General features: G+C 46.4%; 1 protein-coding gene across 6 annotated transcripts in view; it reads left to right on the forward strand.

Annotated features, from left to right (window-relative positions):
* Positions 1-12,326, forward strand: part of ARMC3 (armadillo repeat containing 3) — a 140,643-nt gene that overhangs the window by 17,511 nt on the left and 110,806 nt on the right. The window lies entirely within an intron of this gene.

Here is a 12,326-nt window from a genome sequence, read left to right on the forward strand (position 1 = left end):
GAGTAGATGTGTAGCAGTGTGGATGTCTCTGTTACTGCACAGACCTTAATGATTTGCATATGTTTTGAGCTCTAGCACCATGGATTCTGTGTTATCTGCAAAAAATCAGTGTCGATGCATTGCTGTCAATTTCGCCCCCTCCCCCTCACAGTGATCTGGATTCTTTGGGAGCCATGCTGCTATTGGCTGTGCCTCCAGTGACTCTGCAGTATTCTCCTTTTTGGGGGAAAGATGGGAGAGGTGGCAGAGACCATCAGAGAGCGTTAATGATGCATCATATTAAAAAATTCACTGAATTTTTATGGGAAGCATGCCACATAGAGTGGCTGCTCCCTCGCTCTGCCAGTTGCCTACAGGCTTGCAAAGCCTGGACCTCAAAGTAGTTTAAGGAGGGGCATTTAAGAGTTCCTGGGGAAGATGGAAGCATGCTGTGTTGATTCTATTACTTACTCAGTCTTGTTGCTTTCTTGGGTTATTTTTGTTCTCTTTTCATCAGGGGCGGATGAGAGTGCCGCGGGGCCCAGGGCAGCGCCACGGGGCCCCAGGCAGCGAAATTTCGCGGGGCCCCCCCTTTGACACGGCGCATGCGCCGTGGCACCACGGCGCATGTGCAGGGCCTCGGGAAGCGCGGGGCCCGGGGCAGCCGCCCCACTCTCCCTGCCCTAAATCCGCCGCTGCTTTTCATTTCATTTGCTCCCATATACATTGTGAAAGAGAACACATAGTCTAAACTTAGCTCCTCAGTTCCTTTTCATTGGCTATTGGTGCCTTAGCAGGATCCTCTTTATGTAGTTTCTTTTTTAGAGGTGGTAGACTTGTTTCTTTTCACTATCCACTGTGGGCCAAATCCAATGTCCATTGAAGTCAGTGGGTGCTGGCTCAGGCATTGTGTCATGTGCCTATCCCGGTAATCTGATGAATTTTGCTTAGTTTTAGATGCCTGGCTCTATCCTTGCAGGGATGAGGACATTTTGGATGAGAGCAATACAACTTATGTCCAAACTTTGTAACCCAGCAACTTGCAGAAATGATACTTTTTCCATTATGATTAGCTAGTTTTCTAGGAAACAGTGGAATTTTATTGAAAAGTGGAAAGCATTCATTTAAAGCATCCATTAAAACAGAGTGTCCAACTTATTAGGGGCTCTAGTGGGTGGAAAATAGTATCTGAGTTCCTTGTGCATTTTTCCATTAATATTTAGACAATAATGAATTACACATTTTCATGTACTAGAAATGTCATCCATCTGAACTACAGAAAGATGTGAACTGCAATCCTTAAAAATTGCATTTAATTTTTATATGCGCTATGTATTGGGCCAGGTGACATGCAGTGGACATCCAATGTTTTATTCAAGCTTCACCTCTGTCTTCAAGTATAGGACAAGTGTTGTCAAGGCGGGAAGTTTTACAAACAACTCATGTAGATTTAGATTAGAATATTGAATTTACAGTTTGTAAATTTTGGTCTGAAATCATGCCTGCCTCAGAGAAATATATTGTTCTAAAAATTATGATTTATCTGAAGATCAAATAGGACTCTTTTACAGAAATGTTTTGCAGAAGTAATACATCTTTGAACTTTTTCGGACTGGAATTGATAGCATGGGAAAGTCATCATTTTGTTCCCTGGAGGTACTGAAAATAGCAATGCAGATATATGTAGTTATCCTTTGCGTTACAGAGGCAAAGGGAGGGGACAACATATCTGATGCTATAAACTATTGTAAAAAATACTGAATAGTTTCTTTAAATGATGTGAATGGGTAGCTGGTTAACTGGCAGCTCCGCAGGGCTGGCAGCTCCGTGGACCTGGTGACTGGGAGCCAATAACCCCATGGTCTAGGGGCTGCTCCAGCTGGGTCAGGCCCACCGCCCGTGGGATCCCACCTGTTTACTGATTAAATGGGATTTTACATCCCTATCTTTAAACTTGTTTCACTTTGAAAGTGTCAGGTCTTAACATTCTTGTATAATTCTTTGTTTCTTTGGGGGACTAACAATCTACATTCTAGAATTAGAATTACGTATTCTAATGATAATAATAAATTGATAATAAAGCAGGTCCAGATAACTTACATCCTCAAGTTTTAAAAGCTACCTGAGGAGTTTGCTGGATCGTTAATGTTGCTTTTCAATGTTTTAAGAACACTGGTGAAGTTTCAGGTGATGAAGAAAGCTAAAGTGCCAATATTTAAAGAGGGTAAATGGGATGACTTGGGTAATTATGGGGCTGTTAGTCTGACATCGATCTTGGACAAGATAGTGGAGCAGCTGATCAGGAACTTGATTAATAAATAAACAAGGGTTGTGTAGTAAATACCATTTGATATGGGTTTATGAAACAGTGATCATGTCAAACTTGATAGCTCCTTTTTTAAATGATAGACAAAGGTAGCAGTCTAATATATTTAGACTTTTGTAAGGCATTTGACTTTGTAGTGCATGATATTTTGATTAAACAATTGGAATAATATGGCACACATTAAATTGATTAAAAGCTGGTTATCTGATAGGTCTCCAAATGTAACAGTAAAAAGGCAAGTGGGTGGATTTCTAGTGGAGTTGCACAGAGAAAGGTTCTTAGCCTACACTATTTAACATTTTTTAACAGTGACCTCAGCCTGAAAGAGAACATAAAATCATCACTAATAAAGTCTGCAGACGACACAAAGATTGGGGGGAGTGGTAAATAATGAAGAGGACAAATCACTCAGAATGATCGGGCTTGCTTATTAACTGGTTATCTAATAAGTGTCCAAATGTAACTGTAAAAAGGGAATCATCATCTAGTGGGTGGATTTCTAGTGGATTTGCCCAGGAGAAGGTTTGTTGCCTACACTAAACAGTATGAAGTTGAATATATTCTTATTGAATATGGAACTTGCCAAGCCTAATCAAAGCATCCTCAGCAAAGTGCAGAGCCCTCAGACCCACCATCAAATGGGATTAAAGTGCAGTCATCATTGATAGGAGACATTAACTCTTTTTTTGCCACATGAGGGATCCTGCCACTGGCCACAGATATACAAGCCTGGTCATTGACCTTGCCCATTGGAAATTCATTCAGAATGACTCACAAGTAGCATGGCAAATCAAAGCTGGGTGTACACATTGTAGGGTCATCATAAGAGACTGGTTTCTGATGTCAGCTGAAGACCATTCTTCATGTCACATTGACATTACAGAGAAATCTGGGTAGGCCAAGTTGTCTCACAGAGCCAAGTTGTCTCACAGAGCCAAGTTGGCCCCACTGACAAATGCACTCCTGGATGGTCAAAGAGATCTGTGTATATTGGTAGGCATGGGTTTGCCCAGAACTTATTAACCATTCTGGCTGTACTATCCTCACAACATATATGTGAAGTAGCGATGCCACTTAACATGGGAAGTCACAGTACTGATGTGGGTTAAATTTTCCCATTTATGATGTGCATGACTGAGTGTCGCTGTGAGTCAACCAACTTGACTAAATGTAAATGGGAATTATTAGGGAAGTTGCTGACCTTCCTCCGTGACTAACTTTGCTGTTACATACCCAATAAGCCCAGCTACATAGCCTTGGAAATGACATAGTGGCACTATGTCATTTATCTTTGTTGACTTCCCCTGATCACTGCACCTGAACTGCTGAAGCAGTGCTGCAGTTGCAAAAGCCAGGGTGTACTCAGCTGCCCAATATACTACTGAACTCCATTGCCTGTCTGTAGATACTGAATGGAATGAGGCTGCACAGAGACATCAGTTTCATATTAGCTTGAACAATGGTATAAACAATGAACTGGCACAGGTTGAGCTGCCATACTGTCTCAATGATTTGATCTACCTATATATCAGAATTAACATCTGCCTTACTGACCAGTGCCATGAATAGGGCTCACCCCTCGAGCTCTAACAATGTCCTGGTCTTTCACCTCTCAACCACCCACCCTACTCAGGAAACCATAATCCATGCATGTAGCCAGGCCTGCCCAAGCCTCACTGAAACTGAGAAGTCTCAATGCCAAACTTTGGGTCTCTGCCTATATTGTGGGGTATAATGGGGTTTGGCATGCAGGTCAGACCAAAGAGAGGTTGTGTCATCTCTTGCCCTGCAACCCTTAGTACATTTCAACACTTACTGCTATATCTTCCAGCCTGGGATGTTCACAGCCAGCCACGAGCATATAGGTCAGATCCTGAGTGCCTGCATATAACCGCAGTGTTGGTCCAGCAGTTCTGACCCCAGCAGCCTTCCATTCACATTCCCTGGTCTCTACCAGTTTTAATTACTTGCAAAGTCACCCTAAAACACACCCACTCCCAAGACTAATTTTCAAAGAAATGAAAAGAATAAGTTACATTAAATTGAATCTTTGGATATATGAACTCCCATGACAACTGCGCTCCTGTGGGATTATATGAAGCTCAAAGCCCAGGACCTGATGAAATGCATCCTAGAATACTCAAGGAGCCGATAGAGGTGGTATCTGAGCCTCTAGCTATCATGTTTGGAAAATCATAGGAGACAGGAGAGATTCCAGAGGACTGGAAAAGGGCAAATATAGTGCCCATCTATAAAAAGGGAAATAAGAACAACCCAGGAAACTACAATCCAGTTAGTTTAACTTCTGTGCCAGGGAAGATAATGGAGCAAGTAATTAAGGAAATCATCTGTAAACACTTAGAAAGTGGCAAGGTGATAGGGAACAGCCAGCATGGATTTGTAAAGAACAAATCATGTCAAACCAATATGATAGCTTTCTTTAATAGGATAACGAGTCTTGTGGATAAGGGATAAGGTAGATGTGGTATACTTAGACTTTAGTAAGGTGTTTGATACGGTCTCGCATGATATTCTTATCAATAAACTAGGTAAATACAACTTAGATGGGGCTATTATAAGGTGGGTGCATAACTGGCTGGATAACTGGTCTCAGGGTATGTCTACACTACAAAGTTAGTTCGAACTAACGGACGTTAGTTCGAACTAACTTTAATAGGTGCTACACTAGCGCTCCGCTAGTTCGAATTTGAATCGAACTAGCGGAGCGCTTAGTTCGAACTAGGTAAACCTCATTTTACGAGGACTAACGCCTAGTTCGAACTAGCTAGTTCGAACTAAGGGCTGTGTAGCCCTTTAGTTCGAACTAGTGGGAGGCTAGCCCTTCCCAGGTTTCCCTGGTGGCCACTCTGGCCAACACCAGGGAAACTCTATGCCCCCCTCCCGGCCCCGGACCCCTTAAAGGGGCACGGGCTGGCTACGGTGCCCGTGCCAGGTGCAAGCCTGCCAGCACCCAGCTAGCAGACCCTGCACCTGGCATGGCACAGAGCCACCCACCCGATGCCCCCCAGCCCACCCCCTCTTGCCGGGACCAGGCTGGCGGCTCCCGGGAGCTTGCCCTGGACCACAAGAGGCGGGCACCTTCCTGGGCTAGTGCAGACATCGTGGACCTCGTCCACGATCTCCGCACTAGGCACAGGAAAGTGGCCGTCTAGGGCAGGAGAGCTGCCAGCCTGGCCACCCAGGACCAGGTGTGCATGAAAATCAAGGGGGTCCACTGAGACCCCCGACACTGAGCCCTGAGCTTACAATGGCCGTCCTGGGTCAGACCAAAGGTCCATCTAGCCCAGTAGCCTGTCTGCCAACAGCGGCCAACCCTAGGGACCCTGGAGGGGATGGACCGAAGACAATGACCAAGCCATTTGTCTCGTGCCATCCCTCTCCAGCCTTCCACAAACTTTGGGCATGGACACCACTCCTACCCTCTGGCTAATAGGACTCCATGGACCCAACCTCCATGACTTGATCTCACTTCCCTTTCAACTCTGTTCTAGTTGTAGCCTTCACAGCCTCCTGCAGCAAGGAGTTCCACAGGTTAACTATTTGCTTTGTGAACAACAACTTTCTCTTACTAGTTTCAAGCCTGCTACCCATTCCTTTCCTTTGGTGTCCTCTAGTCCTTCTTTATGGGAACTCAGGAAGAACTTTTCTGAATGCACCCTCTCCACCCAACCCCTACTTTTAGAGACCTCTATCCTGTCCCCCCTCCGTCTCCTCTTTTCTAAGCTGAGCAGTCCCAGTCTCTGTAGCCTTTCTTCATCTGGGACCTGTTCCCAACCCCTGATCATGTTAGTTGCCCTCCCCTCTCCCAGCCTTTCTCTTCCCCTCTCCCACCTCCTTTTCCCAGTCTCCCCCAGTTTTTTTTCAATAAAGACAGAGTCAATGTTGGAAGAAACGTTATCTTTATTTTGTACATTAATAAGAAGGGGGGCTAAGGAAGGGTAAGTGGAAGGAGGTGAGGGAGGAATGGGGTACGAGCCCCCGATGGGGAGGACTGGGCTGGCTCTGCGGGCTTCTGGGGCAGCCTGCGGCAAGTGCAGCCGGGCTGATGGCCGAGTGGTGTGATGTGCCCAGTGTGGGCACTCAGGGCACTCCAAGCCAGAACTTCTTTGCAAGCGGGGCACCCCTTAGAACTGTCTGTCCGGGGTGGGGGTCGGGACCCTTTAAGCGCAGCCCTCGGCTAGCCTGAGACAGCATCTCCATGCTCTAAGTCCTCCTCTGATGCCCTGCCGGCACTGCTTCCGGCCATCCTTAAGCCCTGTTCAGAGTCCACTCAATGTGGACTTGCTAGTTCGAACTAGCAAAACGCTAGTTCGAACTAGTTTTTAGTTCTAGACGCGTTAGTTCGAACTAGCTTAGTTCGAATTAACTAATTCGAACTAAGTTAGTTCGAACTAGCGCTGTAGTGTAGACGTACCCTCAGAGAGTAGTTATTAATGGTTCACAATCCTGCTGGAAAGGCATAACAAGTGGGGTCTGTTTTGGGACCAGCCCTGTTCAATATCTTCATCGACGATTTAAATATTGGTATAGAAAGTACGCTTATTAAGTTTGCAGATGATACCAAGCTGGGAAGGGTTGCAACTAATCTGGAGGATAGGGTCATAATTCAAAATGACCTGGACAAATTGGAGAAATGGTCTGAGGTAAACAGGATGAAGTTTAATAAAGACAAATGCAAAGTGCTCCACTTAGGAAGGAACATTCAGTTTCATACATACAGAATGGGAAGCGACTGGGAAGGAGTACGGCAGAAAGGAATCTAGGGGTTATAGTGGACCACAAGTTGAATATGAGTCAGCAGTGTGACGCTGTTGCAAAAAAAGCAAACATGATTCTGGGATGCATTAACAGGTGTGTTGTGAGCAAGACACGAGAAGTCATTCTTCCGTTCTACTCTGCGCTGGTTAGGCCTCAATTGGAGTAGTGTGTTCAGTTCTCATTTCAAGAAAGATGTGGAGAAATTGGAGAGAGTCCAGAGAAGAGCAACGAGAATGATTAAAGGTCTAGAGAACATGACCTATGAGGGAAGGCTGAAGGAATTAGGTTTGTTTAGTTTAGAAAAGAGAAGATTGAGGGGGACGTGTTAGCAGTTTTCAGATATCTATAAGGATGTCATAAGGAGGAGGGAGAAAACTTGTTCATCTTAGCCTCTGGGGATAGAACAAGAAGCAATGGGCTTAAACTGCAGCAAGGGAGGTTTAGGTTGGACATTAGGAAAAAGTTCCTAACTGTCAGGGTAATCAAACACTGGAATAAATTGCCCAGGGAGGTTGTGGAATCTCCATCTGTGGAGATATTTAAGAGTAGGTTAGATAAATGTCTTTCGGGGATGGTCTAGACAGTATTTGGTCCTGCCATGAGGGCAGGGGACTGGACTCGATGACCTCTCAAGGTCCCTTCCAGTCCTAGTATTCTATGATTCTATGAAACTCAAGAAAGCTGGGGACAAAGTGGACACTTTGCCTTATCTGCAATATTCAGCCCTCTTTTGGGTAGTTTATAGAAATGATACGGTTTGTTTGTTGCTCTAGAACAGTGATTCTTAACCTTGCTGCAGCCTGCACCCCTTTGGTTCTTAAAATATGTTCTCGCACCCCTTATTAAAAATTGTTGAAGTAGGTCAGTTTTAAACCTAAGATGTATCATAAAAATCTGGCATGTCTCGCACCCCCAGAAAGGGCATCCCACACCTCCAGTGGGTGCGTGCACCCCAGGTTAAGAACCACTGCTCAAGAGAGACAAAAACACATCTTATTAAGTGGGTTAAACATACCTTTCTCTTCAAATGCAGCACTGAGTTGGTTTACAGGAAAAATTACACAAATTTATTAATGATAGGACATACGTTAAGTGATGCCAAGCAGAAATTATTACAAGCAAATAAAATGAAAAAAACATCTAAAAGTCTAAAACATAATCTAGCAAGGTACAGGCTTTGTTTAAGATGGTTTCTCTCACCAGTCTCCCTTCTCCCAGCCATGACTGACTTTCCCTCAGCCAAGACCTTCCTCAGAAGTGCAAAGGGCTGGTTTCCTTTGTCTTCCTAGATGAAATTTCTTTGCTTAAGCATGTTTCTCATTTATATTCCATTTCCAGAGATTTCAACTTTCAATGGTTAAAGAATCCATCTTTCTTAGCTTGAAAGAACTCTGTTCCTTTATGTCTGTCTAGTCATGGATGCCAAAAAATGACTTTTGAAGATAAAGCAAAGCCAAAAGTTCAATGACCTTTTTTCAAGAGACAAGATAACATCATGTTGTTTTTCCTATCCTGTGGGGTTTCCATCTGCCTTTATGTAAAAGAGTATTCGTAATTCCTTATATAGTGCTAATACAGAAGTTTTACAATTATATTAATTACTGATTTCTCATGGGCTTTCACAAAACACCTATCTCAATGTGGCCGTATTGAGGGGTGCGATCACCCCCGTCCAATAGGAAGGGGGGGTCAGCGAACCCCGTCGCCTGATTCTGGTCCGCTGGACTCAGAGTCTAGTCCGGATTAGTGTCTTTGGGTGCGATCACCCCGCTCACCTGATTCTGGGGGATCCGCGAACCCAGGGGTTGTCTGTCCCTCTGCGCGGGGGCTCTTCCCCGCGGTCTCGACTGGAGACTCCCTCTCACTGGCGCTGGAGCGACTCTAGGCTCCCTACGGTGGCGGAAGGGGAGGGGGACCCGGGCCCACCCTCTCCACCGGGTCCCAACCCGGGGTCCTAAGCACAGGGGTCTGTCTACTCGCTCCCTGTGTGAGAGACATGGGATGCACTCCCGAAACACGTCTACCCACGGACGCCAAAAGGGCCCTGCCCCGGGCTGCTTCCTTCCCCCCACGTATCCCGTCGTCCTTCCCATGGGGCCCCCGGAGCTTACCATGATTCGGTCGCCTGGCGGAGGAAGCGTCTGCTCTCCGCAGCAGGTTCCGGGGCCGTCGATAGCCCGCGTCTGTGGGGGTCCTCGGTCTCCGGGGGCTTGCGTCGGGGCACCGGACTCCCTGGGGGCGGCATTACCCTGCTCCCGGCCCCAAGCCTCTCTGGAGGCGGCCTCAGAAACCGCCCTCCTCCGTGCTGCCGGTGGGCCCTTTTTAAATGGCCCGCCGGAGGTGACGTGCTCCCGGTGCACCGCCCCTCCTGCGTCGGCGCTCGCTCCCCCGCCCCGTCCTGCCCATCAATCCCGGTGCCTGCCGTCAGTGGACACATGCCAGGAGCCGGGCTATCCATGGCTCAGTTTCTCAGCCGCGGGGGAAGTTGCAGCCGGGGTTGCTGCCTCCCCCAGCCCTCCTCCGTGCTCCTCCGTGCGGGCCACCTTCAGCCCGTCACACTCAATAAGCATTTGTAATGCATTACTACTGTGTACAATCAATTGATTCAATTACTTATCACATGAGGTTCAGACTTTGTAGCCCAAGTAAAACTGGGGAGAGACTGGGGAAAAAACCTGAGGGGGGAGGGAAGAAAGCAGAAGAGGGGGAGGAAGTGAGAGGTGGGGCTCAGGGATGGGGCTGGGACTGGTGCCTGACTTGGGTGATCCCATTGCCTCATGTGCGGGGCCCTCAGTGGCTACAGAGGGACTAGGAGCAGAAGCCAGAGTGTGGGTGTGGGTGTGGGTGGGGGACTTGGGAAGGAGAGGGTGCTGTGGGGCTGCTCAATAATGGCGACCAGGCGGTCGACAGCTATGGTATATGCTGCACACATGCTCAGGACCTGATGCGACAGCTCCTGCCAGGTGGTGTGGCACAGAGTCAGGTCGGCATCCAATCTCTGCTTCTACAGCTCAAGAGACTGCTACAGGGCACACAGGCAGGCAATGCGTTCCTGCTCCAGGTCTTCCTGGGGTCTCTGGGGTAGTTCTATGGTCTGTGTTATACTGGAGTTCAGTGTAGTTAATCACAGTGGTCCCTTCTGGCCTTTGAATCTATCAATAATTTACATTTACAGTGTATAGAACCCAGCGTCTGCCCCATACTGGCCCTTCAAAGGTTAAAACCCAGCCCTGAGCGAAGGCTGAAAGCATGAAGCCCACAGCTGAGGCAGGTACTGCCAATTAGGGCCCAGATTGGGCTGTATAAATAAGGGTTGCTGGAGGGAGGAGAACAGAGACACTTGCTCTAGCTGGAGAGCAGGAGGGACCTGGCTGCTAGGGAAGCTAGAGGCTTCCTGAGACAGAACAGTTCTGGGGAAAGGCAGGCAGAGCTGCGGAGCTTTGGCCTGACCTTGCTCCCAGGCTGCAGGGCCTGAGGCAAGACCTAAGGGTACCAGGGCTGTAGGGAAAAAGCCAGGATAGAAGAAGACAGCAGGTCTGCACCCCTTGCCAATGATGAGTGGCCCTTTCAGACTGCAGTTTGGCCCTGAGATTGGGATTAGATGACGACTGGCAGTGGGTCACTGAGGGAAGGTTGATGTAGGGAAATTGGGGGAGGGGGGTGTCTCTGGGAGGGGAAGACCCCAGATTGCAGGGGCACTGACATAGGACAGTACTAATAGGAAAAGGCACTGTGGGTGGTAAGGGACACAGGACTGAACCAGCTGAAGACCTGCAACAAGGCTGGGACTGACCAGCAGAGGGGCACTCTGAGTCAGGAAAGCTGATTCCCCAAGTGACCAACAGGAGGTGCCATGGGGATGAGTCCCACCCTGTGACAGTCCCAGATCTTTTCAAACTGAAATGCAGAGGTAGAAATGGGGGATAGGACATTAATCTGTTAAAATTCGACTGCATCAAAGGGCCCTGATCCAAACAATTGGAAAGGGGGGCGGGGGCTAGAACAGGTTTGTCTCGCTCTTTATCTTGTATTTATCACATAGCTCTTCTCTAAAATAACTTCCTGTGTCCCAACACTGAGCATTTTTGGGTTGGGACAGGAAAAAGATCCTCAGCTGTCCAGTGGCCATTTGCCATGCAGGTAGAGTGAACCAAATCCAAGCGCTGTTGCAGTTCTGAGGCTGTTGTAGAGGCTGTGGAGTGGCTGTACTTCCTCACTACAGCCTAAGGAAAATATTCCCATAGAGATCTCCAGGGCATATACCTGTCATTTGGACTGTGCATTTGGGTCAGAATTGAGCTCACTATGTTCAGACCTCACAGAGCTGGTGTGATGATTAATTAATTGCACTACTTTCTATGTCTGCTGCTGATCACAGCATGAACTGCATGGGGGTTGCTGGGCCATACTGTCAAGCCAACTCATCAAACTGCTTGATGGACATGAGCACAGAAAAGTGCATTAGCCAAGCAATCCTCTCATAGTTTTAGGGGGGCCAGTGCAAACTCTTACCCAGGTGAGTTGCCCATTGAAGCCAATGGACAGTAATGACACGGCAAAGACTAGTTATGTGAGGTGGAATTTGTAGGATTGGACTATAGGAACATATTATGCCTTACTTCTGCTGCACATGTATGCTGAAGAAAGGCGGCAAAAAGCTTCCTGTGTCCTCATCTACTCTCTTCTAGCACACCTTGCAGTTTAGTCTAAGAGCTGAGTGATCTAACTGGTCCTGAGTGATATCCTTGGCTGATGAGTTATATATATACATTTCTGTCACCTCAGCATTCAGGATTATTTAGCAACATGGAATACTGATATATTAGTGGTATGAAAATACAATAATGAATAGTATAGCAAAACAAATAATAAATGGTTTTAGGTGTGCGATTATATTGTATTAAAATATTTAATAATATACTAGTACTAACAGAATATATAATATATATGCAATTATTCATATTTTAAATGGTTTAATTTACTGTATTTTAAATAAAAGTACATTTTACAGGAAATCTTCATAATTTTAGCAGTCTGCTACATATTAGCCTTTCTAATACAGATGCTCTGACACAGCCATTGAATGTGATATAGCTAGGACAGAAGACCATTTTCTCAAAGTTTCAAAAATTGTACTATTTTTTAAAGCAAAAAACTTATTTTTTTGTTCATGGTTCAATTTTAAAGTCTTCAGAAATACTTCAGTCTAAATAAAGAACAAAAAGCTTTTTAAAAATTTGCC

The sequence above is a fragment of the Pelodiscus sinensis genome, chromosome 2 (genome assembly GCF_052426305.1).
Source record: "Pelodiscus sinensis isolate ZL-2025 chromosome 2, ASM5242630v1, whole genome shotgun sequence".
In the NCBI taxonomy this organism is placed as follows: Eukaryota; Metazoa; Chordata; order Testudines; family Trionychidae; genus Pelodiscus; species Pelodiscus sinensis.